We start from the raw sequence: 18595 nt of genomic DNA on the forward strand, positions 1-18595 counted from the left end.
CCGCCGGGCCAAACTGTCAACAAGGAATATTATTTGAGCGTTATGCGCCATTTACGTGAAGCTATTCGCCTCAAGCGGCCAGAATTGTGGACCGAAATCTCTTGGTTTTTGCACCACCATAATGCACCATCTCATACTGCATTGGTTTTTCGTGATCATTTTGCCAAAAATTCAACAAATATCGTTCCGCGCCCACCGTATTCGCGGTACTTCTGGCTGTTCAGAAAACTTTAAAGACCACTCCGAGAACACCGTTGATCACAGTAGTATATATAACTCTATATCTATCAAGATTAGTTTTAATTGAAACGTACAACCGTTAGGTAAACAAAACTATTTTATACTCTGTAAGAGGTTGCAAGTGTATAAAAACCAAAACATTTTTTAATACAAACTTTTTTTTTCAACTTCTTTCAAACTAAATTTGAATTCCAAGCCAACTAAGAGAAATCTTAATATAATTTTATGCTCTTAAACTGTTTCAACAACTTCGATGGCATGTTCAGCTGAAAAACCTCTCCCTTGATAAGAGAAAAATCGCAGTAGCAAAAGCTTCGGACCACGCATACAAGTGTAGCCACTTCTTAAATCACCTTCGCCACACTTCAACATCATATTCGCCTTCTTCTGCACCTTCTTTGCGTAAACTGTGGCAAAAGCTCGCTGCCGCAGCAAAAAGAGAATCAAAGTAAACAAAACCAAAGCGCACAAGAAGTCTGTGTGCATGAGGGAAGTTGAGTGCCGTTCGGTTGAAATGTGAGTAAGCAACGCTATACGGTTACCCGCTCGGCAGCAATCCACAAACGAAGCGAAGCGTAGCAGCGTGTGTAATCAATAGCGCCTAAAGTGTAGCGGCGAAGACGGAGAGCGAAATAAAGTAAGACCGAGCGCAGCACAGCTGTTTGCGTATAAAACAGCATAAGAAAGAAACCAAAAAAGGAGCAACAACAAGAAAGCGCATAAATGTTACGAAGGCAAAAAGCGGGCGAGGGCGCAGCTAAAAGCCAAAAGCTCTCCGTGGCCGAAAGCCAAGCAAACGAACGACTTAAGCAACGAACGTGGCCTAGTATGTGAGCTGAAGAAACACCGACATACTTACATATATATATATATATATATATTTATTCACACCCACACACACAAGCGCAAACGCTTGCCAACGGTAACAGCAACGCTAGTAGCTCCACGCTTGTGCTATTGCTTGCTACCCAACGATGTTGTTGTTGTATGTTGTTGTACTAACATAGCCGCTTGTTGCTTTTGCTCATTACTTGTGCCTTATTGTTGCTGCTGTTGTTGTTTTTGTTTACGTTTCTTTTTGTTCGTCGACGGTTCAACTGGCTGGTGGCTGGTGGCTGCTGTCTGCTAGCTGGTGAGTGGCCACTTGCTGCAGCGCCTGGCCAACAGTTGAGTCGCGAAAGTCGTCGAGTGCGTTTGCTGAGTGAGGTTTTCGGCTGCCGTTACCGTTAACGTCGAATTTCTAACAATTATTATTTGTATTATTAGTTATTCGCCAACACTTAGTGGCTTCTTCAGCTGCGGCTTCTCATCGTTGGGCGTTGAAGCGGTGCATGTGCGTGTGTGCGATATGCAATCAGTGCAATAAGCAAACAACAACAACATACAAGTGTGTATTTAAAGTAAAACTAATCATTATAGTGTTTTTGTGGTTGTATGTGTGTGTGTAACAAGTGTATTAGAAAAATTGGAAAACAGCTTTGGCTCTGCCTTTTGGATTGTGAACGGGAATTATGAAAAATTTTCGAAACAAAGATGGAAAAGAAAATTATAAAATTTTCAAAATTTAGTTAGTGACTAAAATTATGGCGGAGGAATATAGTTTTTCGATATCGAAGTTATTTGGGAAAATAATTTTTTAATAGAAATATTTTTTCTAATATTAAAATAGTTTAATTTATTTAAAAACAAAACCCCAAAAAAATTATTTAAATAATTTTTAAAATACAAAAAATCTTGCAAACTGTGCTCGCCTGTTTCAACATCGACTTCAACATTAAAATAAATTTTTCTTGAAAATTTTTTTGCAAGCGCTTTGCATTTATTTATGCAGCTGTGCTTTTTTAAACGAAAATTTTGCTCTTTTCTGCGGTTGCAAAATGTTTGTTTTGTTGCTTTAAATAATTCGGTAATGCCCAATTGACTTCAGAGTGACCATTCCGGTTGTTGGTTTTGCTGTGAAAGTTGCATGTGCTCAGTGTCATTGATGCCAGCAACAACAAAATGTAAAAATAACAACAATAAAAATAACAAATGTAAAAATAACGACAATAAAAACAACAAATGAGAAAATAAGAAGAAAAAATAAAAAACAACAAAAAAGAAAATCGCAGCAATAAAAAGAAACAAATAAGAAAATAATAAAAAATAACAAAAAAATAATAATAATGATGATAAAAGAAAAGTGAAATGATTTAGAAATGAATGGCGTGCAATAAACTGCCAACAAGAGAAACGATTAATTGAAGTGTGGAAATCTTTTTTTGTTAAGAAAATAGCAACTAATTAAATGAACATCAATGTTTTTAATGGCGCTTCCGCAAATAGCAAAGAGACAAATGTTTTATCACAAGAGCATAAAAAAAGAAAACAAAAAAAGCAGTGATAAAAAATATTTATTTTTGAAATTAGTACAATATTATATAAAATACCATAAATACATAATTTTACGTAACTCATTTGAAAACAGAAAAATTTGATGAATATTGAGTAATTAAGAAAAATATGCAAACTAAATAAAATAGTCTACAAAAATAATTTTTAGTTATTAAAGTAGAGAAGAAAAATAAAAATAAATGGGTATTATTGTTAAAAATTAATAAAAAAATATATAAAAAAATAAAAAAAAGTATTTAAAAAATGTGAAAGACAACCAAAAAATATATTATTATCGTAATTACTAAAAATATTAAAAAATATATTTTTATTGAAAAAAAATATATATAAAATATATAAATATACATATATATACATGAATAAAAAAAATATTTGAGAAATGTGACAGATAAATAAAAAATATATTATTATCATAATTATAAAAAATTATCAAAAATATGTATTATTATTGAAATAAAAATATAAAAAATATATACATTAATAAAAAATGTGAAAAATAAACAAAAAATATTTCGTAATTATTAAAAATATATTAATATTGAAAAAACATAAAAAGATAGATACAGAAATAAAAAGATAAATGAGAAATGTGAAAGACAAACAAAAACAAGAAAACTCGTTAACTTCGGCTGCACCGAAGCTAATACTATATCCTTCACAGGTGCATTTCTTTTAGTAACTACATATGAAGCTATATGCTATAGTAATCCGATCTGAACAATTTTTTCGGAGATTATACTATTACTTTAAGAAGTAGTTCATGTCGAATTTCGTGAAGATACCTCGTCAAATGCGAAAGTTTTCCATACAAATCCTTGATTCCGATCGTTCGTTGTAAGGCAGCTATCTGCTATAGTGAGCCGATCTGAACAATTTCTTCTTATAATGCATTATTTCTATGAACAATGACTATACCAAATTTCGTGAAGATATATCGTCAAATGAGGAAGTTTCCCATGCAAGTATTTGATTCCGATCATTCAGTTTGTATGGCAACTATATGATATAGTAAGCCGATCTGAACAATTTCTTCGGAGAATACATTGTACTATTAGAAAATAATATATACAAAATTTCGTGAAGGTATCTTGTCAAATACAAAAGTTTACCATACAAGCATTTGATTCCGATCATTCAGTTTGTATGGCAGCTATATGTTATAGTGGTCCGATATCGGCAGTTCCGACAAATGAGCAGCTTCTTGAAGAGAAAATGACGTTTGCAAAATTTCAAAACGATATCTTAAAAACTGAGGGACTAGTTCGTATACAGACGGGCAGACAGACGGACATGGCTAAATCGACTCAGCTCAACATACTGATCATTTATATACGAGTATATACTTTATAGGGTCTCCGACGCTTCCTTCTGGGTGTTACAAACTTCGTGAAAAACTTAATATACCCTGTTCAGGGTATAATAATAAAATAAAAAAATAATATATACGTTAAATAATAATAATCTTAGTGAAAAAATAATACTCGTTAAAAAATTGGAACAAACGTTTATTTTGCAATTTTGTAAAAATAATAAACAAATAAATAAAAGTATATTATTCCATTAATTTGTGTTTAATTAAAAAGGAAAAAAAATAATAACACTTAATAAAAAAAATAATAGTATGAAAAAAAATATTAAAAATATTAAAAAGTTCCATTTGAAAAATATTAATAGAACATTTGACAAAAGAATATTACATTTGGTGGTAAAAAAAAACATTAACACAATTAAAAATTTAAAACAATTATTTTTTGCAAATATATACTTGTATATAACAATAATTAGAAAGGAAAAAAATAATTTGCAATACGTATAAAGAAAAAATAATAATAATAGCGTGCAAAAAATAAAAAAAAAACGAACAAAAATATTAAATTTAAAATTTAATAATAAAAAATATATTAATATTACATTTGGTGATGCAAAACCATTAAAAATTATTTTAGATAATTATACGTAAAAATTAGTATGAATATATTATATAAAATATGCAAAAAAAAAAAATAAAAAAATCTAAAAAAGATAATAATACAAATATTTAATTTCAACACATTTTTTAGAAAAGATTAATTTTATAATATATATGTAAATATATTGCAAAAAAATTTTTTTCTTTTTAATGCATATAAATATGAAATAGTTGCAACATCGCACTCTTATTCATGTTGAGTCCAGAAAAAGTAAAAGACTGGGAACAAAACTGGGAAAAGTGAAAGACTGGCCTTCAAAATTGTTCCCACGACAGTCGGTCCTACGTAACCGGAACGGATCCGGGTTTTTATCGGGCCTAGGACTGTCAACTACAGCCGCTACAACAACAACTACAAATCCATTACTTTGCTTATAAGCAGCCGAATGTATTCAACTAAGTTGGGAATCCAACGAATTTTACCTCTATGAACTTTGAATAGTCAAAATTTTCAAATTTTGTCTTGCGAAATGCAAGGAATATTTTTTTTTATTTCATGAGATTTTCATAATTTTGGTTAATCCACTTCAAAACTTATCTTCACTAGAAACAATCTTTCAAAATATATCGTTATTCTATCAAAAGTATGTCGTTCAGATCTTATACTGTCATTGTGACTTCTAATTTACTTATTATATATGAACAGACGTAGGTACATTTTAGATTCAATAATATTTATTTTTTCAATATTTTCAAAACTTAACTGCTTGATATAAAAAATTATACTTTACATTAATAAAAAAAAATATAAATAAAAAATCTCTCATTTCCAAATCAAAACCATTTCAATTTTGAGCTTATATAAAATATATTTTTCGCTTGGTAAATTTTGGGTTAAGACAAAATTTTGTTTGTGCAACACCTCGGCCAAATCGCGCAAAGTGAATTGTATGTAAAAATTTGCAGTCAAGAAACCAGTTAATGTTACACAAAACAAAAGAAATACAACAACAAAGCAACTACAAGTATAAACCAGAAAAACTTCAGCAACCGCAAGAAAACGAGCAAAAATGCAGCAAATGGAAAAAAGATAATGTTTAACAGCCAACACATAATTACAACAAAACAGGCAAATGCGAGCAAGTAACACAGAACAACAATAACAACTACAACAAGCCGAAATAATAATAATAAACTCAAGTAATAACAACAGCAACTGAAAACAGCAACAAATGACTACAACAATAAACAGCACGCGCAAATTGTGTGTAGTTTTGCGCTCAAGGAAAAAAAGTGAAATTAATTGTGGCCGCAAACAGCAGCTAACAGAACAACAACAATAATAAAAACATACAATTTTATAAAATTTGCAATAGACAAGCGAATTGCTGCAGCCACGAGCACATTTATTGCTGTTATTCATGAAAAATATTTTTGAAATTCAGTGAAACAGCTGGTGATTTTGTAGAAAAATAATCGTAAAAAGTAGCGTGCAAAAATGTGGTGGAAACTATGACGGTTATGGGCAAAAGAAAATGTAGCATTTGCTGAAAAGCAGAAAAATAGAGAATTAAAGAGCAACAAATTAAAATTAAAGAATCAAAAATTTTAATAATTATCAAAATTTTTAATAATTATCAAAATTTTTAATAAATATCATAAAAATATAAAAATTAAATATATATTAATAAACTGACAAAAAATTCAATAATTTTGTAATTTTTCAAATAATGAAATGAATAATTCTAAACCTTATGGGTTTTAGGTTTTGAAAACACATATTTTCGTGGTCTCAAAAAGACTGAGCTTTGAAGCTGTAATGCATTAACTTATTTAAATTTCTTTGAATTAAAAATAAAATTTTTAATTTTTTTTAACTTTTTTAAATTTTGTAATTTTTTTTTTGTAATTTTTATTATATTTCTTATATCTTATATTTTTATTACATTTCTTATATCTTATACTAATTTATTTTTTTTTACTAAAAAATTTTTTTTTACTTTTTTTAATTTTTCTAATTTAAAACTGTTTTTTTTTTTTAATTTGCATCATTTTTTTTTATATTAGTATCAAATAAAGTCATATGTATTTGGAAAAAAAATCTTTCAACATTGCAGCCGCTTTAACTAATTCTTATTCTCAATATTCGTTTTTAAGAAAAGTAGTTTTTATAAAATCGTTTTAAACAAAATTTTGTTGAATTTTTTCTCAAAATACTTCTAAAATAAACATCTTCACAGCTGCTTTTTTCACAATGTAATTTATTTTTCATAGTTTTTCTGTTTTTAGAACTCGCCCACCTGGCGTATGAGTAACCAGCCACTACAGTGTGTGTGTGTTAATAAGTGCCAAGAACAGTATTTGCCAAACTCGTTAATTCCGATAATTTCGCGTAACAATATTAAAAGTTAAGAAAATTAAACACTAAAAATATATATGCAACAATAAAAAAAGTAATAAAAAGCGCAAAATCAACAGCAACAAAAACAAAAAAACGGAAGCAGCAATTCCAAGTCATAAGTGAACATAAAAATATACACAAAAGGTAAGTTTCGCACGCTAAAAATAAGTGCAAATGTATGAAATGTATATATATATGTATTTTTATGGATTTATAAATATATAACTGTACAAATGTGTTTGTATGTGTACAAATTACGATTTCAACGCAGGCTACGTTTTCATTTTATTAGTGCATTAGTGCACGAAATAATATAAGGAGCAAAGCAAATTCTCAAGGTCGTTTGAGTTTATAGTTTGAATTTTGATAAAATATTATTTAAATTATATTAATTTTTATTTTTTATGAAAATTGGGCTTTCATTCTGAACTATTTGTAGGTTTTAAACACTTTCTCCATATAACACTCTTGGGTGTTTGAAATTTACGATTATTATAAAGAAAATTTTCAAATATGACTTAAAAGTTTCATGCGAAAAATTTATTTTTTCTTTGGTTCTGAATAAGTACCTTGGAGATTCCGAATGGCTGCTGAAATATTCAATGGTAAAAATTCATTGAGAGTACGTTTTTCTTACCATAAAGGTTAATTTTTATGGTTTCACAACATACTTCAAGTGCTTGAGCACTTGAGATCAAGTGCAATACTCATCTTGAGGATCAGCTAGCAAACCTAACCTAACTTATATTGAAAAAAAACAGCTGGAAAAGAACTTCTACAGCATTGTACCAGCAAGCTATAGCCTATAAACCTGATACTGAACCTGTAAATGCTGCTTAAACCTGTATTTTTTATCTTATATATTCAAAAAAAGTTTGCACATTTCTAAGACACAGTCGTTTTCTGGTAGAGAATTAAGGTAGCTCATGAACGTAAAGCTTTACTTACTTTTTTTTCTGAGATTGCTTGAAATTCGTGAATGAACACACTGTGCTTAACTCACTACAGAATCAGTCTCCCAGTACTTTTTCATTTATTTTCTTAGACATATTTTTTGGGGCGGAACTTTTAGTAACTGAATAGCCTTGCAATACGATTTGCTGAATAAAAAAAGTACTGATTTCCCTTTTAAAGGAATTTTGGAACACTTTTTACACTGAAAGTTATTATAAGTCCAAAAAACATAAAACAGTTTTTTACAAAAAAAAAAAAAAAAACGGAAAAAACTATGGCTAGAATAAAAATATGTTTTAATACATAATAAAGGAAAATTGCATATATTTACTATCAGTTGCTTTATACACTATGCCAATAAGTGTATAGATACTTATATAGTTTAATAGAAATAAATATGAGGGGATAGTCTTTGTTGTTAGCTAATGGTTAGTAAGTCTAAGAAACTATAAAATGTATATATAAATATAACCTAAAGTACAAATTCACCAAAAATATTGAAATTGAGTTTTTTAATGCTTACGATTCACTGCTTCTTTTTATATATATGTCGCATAAAATTTTCAGTTTCCGCTATCAGATATAACCAATATATAAACCATTTTATCACCAAAACTTAAATTCTGTTTTGATATGTTTATATCGAAAATGAGTTTTTTATTGCTTACGTTTCACTACATTTTGCTTCAATATGAGTGGTTTCCATTATATTGATATTCCTTCGCCTGTAAGCTTATTAAAAGTAATGTTACGTTATTTTGAATTTGAGGTGACAATATATACATATATAAATGATCAGAGTGGCGAGCTGGGTCCATTTAGCCATGACCATCTATTTGTATATATATGAAATAGTCTTTCATTTTTTGAGATATCAGTATGAAATTGTGATCACGTCTTTTACTCCTCAAGAAAATGCTCATTTGTCGAACCGTTGATATCGAACGACTGCAGCATATAGCTGCCATACAAACTGTTGAGTCAAAATAAAGTGCTTGAGTGGAAATCTTTTTATTTGACAAGATATCTTCACTTAAGTTTGCATAGATTATTGCTCAAAGCAACTTTTTAATCTCTAAGGGTGTGGCGGAACACTATGGCATATAGAAGCAATACACATTGACTTATCAATAGTAAGAAAAAGAGCATTTTACACCTTTTTGTGCTAGAAAAAATGCATATGTGAGGGGTATACAAGCTGCTAAAGTTAACATTTTTGCTTATTTTTGATGAAAAATATTAATAACTTGAGAGATTTCTAACATATAAAACTATTGTTTTTTTTCAAAACTACTAATTTACTAGTTAAATAGATTTACTAGCACCATCTGAGTAGTCTGTTTTGAATATTAAAAGTTAAATTATTTTCTTTTAAACTAAAAACACTTTTTAATAATACAAAATACCAAAAATATTATATAAACTCATTCCCATTCTTAAAACCTGCTGGGTCATCAGGGCGTATACGCAATTATTAAGCGTTTTTTTTTCATGCACGAATTTCTGTATTATTCTCCGCCTATTCTTTAGTTGGGTTTATACCTTCTGTTAGCATAACAATTAGTGCTACAGAATCGCTAGAATTACGAAACACATGTATCAAATTAGTTAACAAAGTGCTTGAGAAAAATCTGAGTTATACGGGCTGCTGTATTTCGCTTCCGGTTTGCTTATGACGTGATACCATTTTGATTGTTTGTCGCTTGTCTTATGCGTATCTGTCTGACGCCATCATTTTCCGCATATTGCGAGGGAAACTTTAAAGTTACGTTCAATAAAAAATGAAATAGCTGAAATTCATATGGCTGGAAACAATACAATGAACTGCGGTTTCAACTCTCAGCCACCATGCGAGCTGCAAGTGCTTGAGGCTGTGACTCAAGGTCGTTGTCACCAATTACTGGCACTACTGCTGCTGCTGCTGCTACAGGTGAACAATACAATTCGTAGTTGTGTAGCTGACTGTCTGGCCGCCCGTGTATTTTTGACTCGCCCATCTTCATTTCAAATATGTACATAACTCCGCGCCGTGCTGCTGTAGGCATATTTCAGATGCTGCAGCCACATATTGTACAACCATATCCATATAGGGGCACATTCGCATGCGACGTGTGTTTGTTTTTCTTAAAAATCCGTGTATTTCCAACGGCAATAACATATTCAAACGCCCCTTCATTATTTGTTTGTTTGCCTTTGCCACAACTACAACGACAACAACTGTGTAGTCTTGCCTCGTATTTCCTCTGCTGCACTCATTATTGCGCGGCTTGGTGGTGCGCGTGTTGCCTGCCTTAAAACCCCATATTAGCATACATTGGCGCTGTGATTGTCAGATATTCGGTCGCACATTGTTTGCATATGCATGAAGTTTGGCGCTCAAGTCTTTCGTTTTCTTCATACCAACAGCCAGCCGCACACATTTACATATTTCGTATTTCATACGCCATGTCATTGGCCTGTTGTGGCATTCATTGTTGCTGCCTCTATTGCTGCTGTGGTGTGGTGTTTTTGCTGTTTTTGTTGGCATATTTCGTTAGGAATTAAATAATAACTGCCGGATTTGAATACAATTCTCACACAAAATCTGATTGCATCGCCGTGAGCCAATAATCACATATGCATAAGTATGTACGTAATAAGCGATATAATGTGTATTGTTGGATAAATTGTTATTATTGTTGTTTTTTAGGAAGTGATTTCATATTGGGTTGAATTAATTTGAGCCTCATTGTCTAATCAAGCGTATTAATTAAATTAAATTAAATTTGGAAATAAAGAAGCCTGTATTGTACGGTAGTGTATAGGCGTGGCTGGTACTGTTAGGCGGAAATATAATAAAAGAAAAAATGACAATTTAAGGTGTAATAATTTTGTGATAAATGTAAATGCTAATGAAAGCCTAAAGCAGAGGGATATGAAGATCAAAAATGATATGCTAATGATTTAAAAAAATATATATGTATAAATAAATATGAAAAGTGAATAGAAAGATAAGTAAAAATAAATAAAAATTAAGAAATTGAAATAAAATAAATTAAATTAAATTGAAATAAATTAAAATAAACTAAACAAAACTAAAGCAATTTAAATTAAAATAAAATAAATTAAATTAAATTAAATTAAATTAAATTAAATTAAATTAAATTAAATTAAATTAAATTAAATTAAATAAAATAAAATAAAATAAAGTAAAATAAAATAAAATAAAATAAAATAAAATAAAATAAAATAAAATAAAATAAAATAAAACAAAATAAAATAAAATAAAATAAAATAAAATAAAATAAAATAAAATAAAAAAAGTAAAGTAAAATAAAATAAAATAAAAAGTTAAAGTAATAAAGTTAAATAAAATAGAATAATATAAAATGAAATAAAATAAAATAAAATGATATTGGATAAAATAAAAAAAAATTCAAATTGAAAATTTGGTTTGGAAAAAAATATAAATAAAATTATGGAAAACAAGACAGCATACAAAAAAATCACTTAAAAGTGTTTCGAAATAAAATAAAATAAGTCAAACAAAATAAGAAAAAAAAACTATTTTAAAATAGAAATATTTATTAAGTAATAAAAAATATTAAGTTTTTAGTGAAATATTTTAAAACAGAAAAATTAATTAATATTAAATTAATAAAATAAAATTACGAAAAATTTGGATTCAAATAAAATAAATTAAGGAAGATTAAAAAAAATCAACAAATAAAATATTTTGAAGCAGAAACATAAATTAATAAAAAAGTTTAAGTTTTCATAAAACATTTTAAAACCGAAAAATTAATTTTAAAATATTAATTAAACAAATATAACGAATCAAGTTATGGAAAAAAATATATTTATAAATTATACAACTTTAAAAATTTATATTTATTAAATAAAATAAACGAAAATAAGATATATGAATTAAAGATTTAATTGAAAAATAAAATTAAAAAAAAAATAAAATAAAATTAAATAACTTAAAACTGAAGGACAATAATATGTAAAAAAATTAAAACAATTTAAATTTTAATGAAATTAAAAATTAAAACTTTCCATAAAAAAAAAAAAACAAAAAAAAATTGTAAAGTAAACCGAATAATCAAAATAATAAATAAATATTAAATAAAAAACACACATTTTTTAAATTTAAAAATCTAAAAAAAATTTAAATTGTAATAAAGTTAAGTTAAATTACGTAGATTAACTTAACAATGTATACTGATAATGTTAAAACTTTTCATACAAAAAATAACAAAATAAAAATTTAATAAAGCAACTCAATAATCAAATTAATGAAACTTATAAAATAAATATTATAGTAAGACTATTAAATATATACAATAAATAATAATTATGTATACATACTTCAATTTTAAACATATGATTGATAATGTACCCACGTCATCTTCTCTATCGTAGCCATACTCGCGTCTAATGATAAATATGATGCCTTTTTTTTAATAAAATTTTATGGGTAACAACATTTTATGGAGCAACACTTCTCTAAAGCCCCAAAAAAAATTTGAGTATAAGAAGCTGAATGCTGAATGTACCGTAAAATGGTTCCCAAAAGACTCGAAATGATCATGGCTGGTATTAAAAATGCATGAGTAATATTGAAAAACTTTAATAACATTGCACCACTCTAGCTGCTACAATGCCTTCTTACTAGAAAACTCCACCTTGATTTTGATTAAGATCTGAAACTTTAAAACTATGTTCAAAATTGGTCTAAATATTTTATTTTGGCTATATTTAACATCTATAAATAATTAAATAGAAAACGTTTGTTATATGCCGAACATTTTGGTAGATCTCAAAAGAGCATAAAAAAAAACATTTTTCGTAGAATTCCGCGTCATTCAAGTCATAAAAATCACTAATACTAACGAAACATAAGCACATTGCTACTAAACTTCTTGTTCGACCTAGCAACAGCACTCATTCCACAGATTGCAAGCGTTGCGACTTACGGTAAATTCAGTTATGCATATTTTACATATATTTTTATTTGTGTCTATATAACTGCAACCACGAAACAGTAACGAAAATAAGAGTCCGCTAATAACTGGGTATGCTGAGGTGTTATTCCGCGCCGCTTGCTCCACCTCAAAGCAGAAGCGTCGAACATACGATTTCTGCCACACAGCACTAAATATGTATATGTATAAGCTTGACAATTACTACAGTTTTTAGTGCCGCTATTAATAGCAAAGTTCTCGTTGCACGCTTTTTGCAGCTGATTACGTTTTATTGCCACATTAGCTGCCGCAAGCACTCATCTGCTGCGCTTCATTCTGTGGTGCTGCCAACAACCACCAACACTTTGTTGTGCGTGGGCAGCAATTAACTTGCAAATTTGAGCATAAACGCTGCATGTTAAGCGTGAAGAAGCGAGAAGATGAAAAGAACAAAAGTCGAAAATTATTTATGAGACGTGAGCATATACATATGTATGTATGTATAGTTATGCTCTGTAAACTAGCTGGCGCTGGCAGTGGTAATTGGCGAGCAATTGTCAACTGAATTGGTTTTGTGAGCAGGTTAGAGAAAAAATGGAAGTAAATATGTGGTGTTAATAGATATGTTCGAATGTATGTATGCTTTTGAGTCCTGAGTTTATAACAAAGTTGTTTAATTTTTGTTATTTCAATTATTGCTATGGCAGATAAAATGTTTCATAAGTTTACAGGCGAAGGAAAAACGATGTATTAAAAACCACTCATATTGAAACAAAATTTGAGTTTAGGTTATATATTGGTTACATATTGATTATGCATTGGTTATATATAGGTTATATATTGGTGATATATTGGTTATATATTGGTTATATCTGACAGTGGAAGCTGGAATTTTTATGCGACATTTATCTAACATGAGTAGTGAATCGTAAGCAGTAAAAACTGTATTTAGATTTTTTTGATGAAACGCTGTTTTGCTTTTTAGGCGACGATATACTCCTTTTTCGATTTCAAGCATTCTTCTACACTAAAAACCGTTGAAAAGCGAAGAATATTAAACAGACTTGTGTATTTCTTAATTGAAAAAAGAAAATCAAAATTATTATTAAAATACATATTTCCGGCGCGAATCACCGCACATACCATCTGTGTGATGACTCAAAAACCTCAATAATTTTCAATGTCAATCCAATGACTTCGCTGCATTTCTGTTACGTAAAATATCATTAAGCATGTCTACCCAACCCTAAGATATTGTGGTTGTTGTAGCAATGCGCCCACAAACCTCATTAGAAGACATAAATAGACGCAGACGATCTCATCACATGTGGGTTTTTACTTAGTTCGGAGTAAGTATTATGAAATGCTTGTCAAATCAATTAGCATATTTGTATATAAATCACTTTTGCACAACTCAACAGTTGGTGATAATTTTCTTAATTTATTGGTAGATAAAAATAATAATATATCTAACAAATTCTACAATGAATTTATGCAAACAAAACTCTACACTCTCCAAACGCACTCAACAAGTGTGAGCGCATTGCTTAATTACGTGCGAATTGCTCACTAACACAGTTAACAACAACATAAATAAACATGCGAAATGAATGCAGAAAGAAGACACTCAAAACGCTGCAAAATATTTTTGCACAAAATTGCGAAGTTTGTAAAAAAACGCACTTTAACTGCCGGCGTGCTGACTTGCCAGCCAGCGAGTGCGTTCAGTGTTATGCAATAATTTGCAGAAGCCAAAGCATATGCAAAATCTGAAGCTAACAAAGTAAAAAATCTGCAGAAGAAAGAAGTGCGAAGAGAAAATGTGCGAAAACGCTCAAGGCAAACACACACACAGACAAAGATGTTTCCACCAACGCTTGTGGCAGCTGCAACGCGTGAAAAGTAAACACACACATAAGTACACAAGCAGACAGTGCGTTGCCACCGTTTGCAATAAACTTGCACTTACAGCAGCCAAAGCTGTAAAATTAGCTGGAAAATAGTAAACTAAATGCAAATACACCCCGTTTTTATTATGCTCACAGCGGTTTTTCGCACTTGCCTCCGACTAGCTGCATAAACCGCAAGTAATGAGAGACGTTATGGAGATTCAGCTGGTGGTAAAACATAAATGCACTGTTAGATAAATGTGAGTAGGTAAGGGGGGAAGTGTATGCAATTTTTCTACAAATATTTTTTAGTGAGCAAGGAAGTCTACAGCTCCTAGGCTAGCTTAGCTAAATATGCGAATATTTGAACGGAGTCAACAGCATGCCGTGTTTATAATAATAAAGCTGAATTAAATTCTAACAGCTTCGGCTTTAATTGGTATTAGAAAGTGGTTTAATATTCCATGACTATCAGTATTGCAGTGTTGAATGTATATTCTTTAAAAGTAGTACAGTAAAGTTATCATCTTCTTTCAATCGTCTCATCAGATTCAGCTTTTCGTAAATATATTATATGCCTTCTTCTCTCTATCACGGTATATTTGTTACATATGTCTATCAGAGATACTCGTATAACTATTTCTGCGGCAATTGGCTTCAACATTTGTCTACCTTTTCAGTAAAAACATAGATAAGAGGTTAAGATTTAGGAGCTTAAACTCAGCGAAACCCTTGTCTAAAGTTTACTTCCCTTACCACAGTTCAGTTTTATGTCAGTTATCGCCTGTACTTCTAAGAGAAAATTTGAACATATTCCGGTTCCATGCGTTTGTTGCAAAATAGCTGATTTTTATTACAAATACATTCATATTACATTACTAAAAATTAAAAGTTTTTAGGAAAAATAAATCAGTGATTAATTTTGTATTAAAGTGAAGGTTTTATTGAGCATAGTTGGAATCATCCCATTTAGTTCAAATATATACCGTTCTGTTCAAAAAATTGCTGGCATTTTGAAGGCAATTTCATAATGTCATTCTCATAAGAACCCTCGTTCATATTGGCAAAAATTGAGGTAGTCGATTTGCAAAAGCTTTTCCTGAGGCAAATATTCTATCAGCAAAATCATTCCCTATAGACAGGAGCAGGTAGTAATCGCTTGATATCAGGTCTGAACTATGAGGTGGGTACATAAGAACTTTCCAATCAGCTTCTGGAGTTCCTGGTGAGGCACTAACGATGTGGCTGGCCTGGTGTTGTTCTGATGAAACACAATTTCTATTATATTGGCCAAAAATGATCGCTTTTGCGCGATTGCTTTTCTCAGACGGTCGAATCGTTCAGAGAAGTTAAAAAAAGCAGAAAAAAACTTTCTGATAGTCAATTCTCTCTCATCGCGGCTCAAAACGTGAATCAAACACGACCGTTTTCATTTGACGTTATCGTAAGTGATACATTTTTATCACCAGCAACTATCCGCTTCAAAAATAGATTCATCTTGTCAGCAAAGATTAGCGTACAGAAATTCGGTTCATGAAGTTTTTTGCGTTAACATCTCTTGTGAGACCCATACGTCGAGCTTCTTTTTATAACCATCCATATTTAAATATTTCCAACCGTCTTTTTTGTATCAAGTGTAGCTCCTGAGCAATCGAAACAGTCATGGAAGCGCTCAAAGATTTTGATAATTTTTTCGATATTTTCGTCAATTGATTTTCCAAAGCATCATGCATTTTCGACAATAGTGGTATCAACGAAACCAAAATTGTACATGATGGGCTGTTACACTATCAGCACCTTTAACACTATTCACGTTTTCTATTGTTTTACTTGGTTTCTTGCCTTTATCGAACAAAAGCTATAAATATGATGAATTTTCTCTTTGCTAGTGTCCACATCTAACGGGCTCTCAAACAATACTGAGTCAAGCAATCAAAAAATTGTCTAAGAGGTTTGTTTATTTTGAAATTTTACATGCCTATTGCCATACTTTGTAAGCCAATCGCACTTGTACGAAGCGCTGAGATCTGAAACCAGCTGTTGGAGAAATAATAGATTCCTTTCTACTAGACCTGATATGATTTCAGGATCAACAATGCGCTTTGAGTTCAATATAAACTAGTTAGTGTTATGTAGTTAATACCGATTATAACTGATTCGCTTGATTGATCGAAAAAATGAGTGCTAAGAGTTTATAGAAAGCTGTATAGTGAGAGATAATATGTTCAGATGTCCACCTCGCCTTCCTTCATACAACATTTGGTATTCGCGTCCGTCTATATTTTGGATTAATTACTACACTCTTGGCTAATTAGTAAGGTTCCCCATTATGAGATTAAGTAAACTACTCGAAAGCAAAGGCAAATGAGTTACCTTTACAAGTGTTTTAAATAAATATATTTAGCCATAATCAGTGGCGTCAAATTAATTTTTCAGTCAACCATACTTCTAAAAAAATGCCTAGTGAGACAACACAGTCCACTGGATTTTTTTTTTTATTAACAAGTTTAACAATTTAGTTATCTTAACCGAAGCACCAGTAGTCTAAAAATTAGGTATTCAAAGGAATATTAGAAATTTCTTTCTAAAATAAGCCTTAATCTAGTTAAGTTGTTATAGCATGCTATAATTTAAATAAAGTTTTTTTCTGCGACATTTTTATCACATCAAACAGCAGACAAACGCGCGCAGCTTGACTACAAATGTGATGATGTAAATCTATAGCTTCAATCTTAGATTATGTGTATATATATATGTGTGTAGAATATAAATTATATACATTTTTTTGTTTTCGCCGCCGAAATTCTAGCCAATTTGTTTGTTGAAATTTCATGTCATTGGCAATTATTGGCGAACCAACGCTGACTACTGCTGATATTAACAAAGATATTAGATAGATTTACTTTGTATATACAAGATATATATATATAGATATATTATTATATATGTAATAAGAAATGTATGTATACTGTGTGCTGCCACCGGTATTCATTATTCTATTTCACCGCTGCTTCGTGCCGTTTTGGCATTTGTCGCCGTTGGCAGGGAATGGTTCATTTTAACTCGCAACGAATTGACTTAACTTGACTTGGGCTGTGCTAATGATCTGCTGACGATTTGTTGGCTAGCCAGGCAGCTAGCTAGCTATCTAGTTGAGTGTTTAACGCGTCAGCTGAGCTGACTGACTGACCGCTGGACTGACTGGCCGCGCCATAACCCGTCGAGTGGTCGTGGTGTGTTGAGTGAGTGTGTGCTTAGCATTATTGATTAGCTAATGTGCTGGCGTGCTGCTACATAAACACACGCACACACATACATATATTTATATATGTATTTACGTATGCGTTTTTCTTCTGTTTCTTTTGTTTGTGTGGTATTTTTAGCGCGAATTGCTGCGATTGAAAATCAGTTATGCGTTGGTGAGTATTGATTTCTTATACGCTTGTATTACAACAAAGACAATAGAATATTTAACACACACACTCAAACATATGTTACGTACATACACATACACATACGTAGTTAGTTGTCTATGCTTATGCTTTTATGCTGAATTGAAGGTGTGGAGTGCGTGTGCGCGCCCGGAATTGGGTCAATTAAATGCAAGACTTGGAATTTATTGCTGCATGACAGCCGAGGCATTTTGATTTTTTGCTCGCTGCCTCGTTTTACACAAATTTTTACAGACGTTGCGGTTAGAAGATACGCACACATACACACCTACAACTGGCTTCTGCCGTGTTTTTGTCATGATTTTCGCTTATTTATGCGCGTTTGCCAGTTAAGCGGGTGACATTTTGGTGTCAATTTCAAATTGGACTTTTAATTAAATTACATGTCTTTTTGTTTTTGTATATAAATA

General features: G+C 30.5%; 1 protein-coding gene across 2 annotated transcripts in view; it reads left to right on the forward strand.

Moving 5' to 3' along the window:
- Positions 1-1421: 1421 nt before the first annotated feature.
- Positions 1422-18595, forward strand: part of LOC126756330 (uncharacterized) — a 140976-nt gene continuing 123802 nt past the window's right edge. Inside the window, exons 1-2 of one of the 2 annotated variants that reach the window (XM_050469307.1) lie at positions 1422-1627; positions 6818-7088. The gene's annotated coding sequence lies outside the window, so the exon portion shown is untranslated. The remainder of the gene's footprint in view (positions 1628-6817; positions 7089-18595) is intronic. The other variant, XM_050469308.1, reaches the window with a different exon arrangement.

This window comes from Bactrocera neohumeralis, chromosome 4 (assembly GCF_024586455.1).
Source record: "Bactrocera neohumeralis isolate Rockhampton chromosome 4, APGP_CSIRO_Bneo_wtdbg2-racon-allhic-juicebox.fasta_v2, whole genome shotgun sequence".
NCBI classification, from domain to species: domain Eukaryota; kingdom Metazoa; phylum Arthropoda; class Insecta; order Diptera; family Tephritidae; genus Bactrocera; species Bactrocera neohumeralis.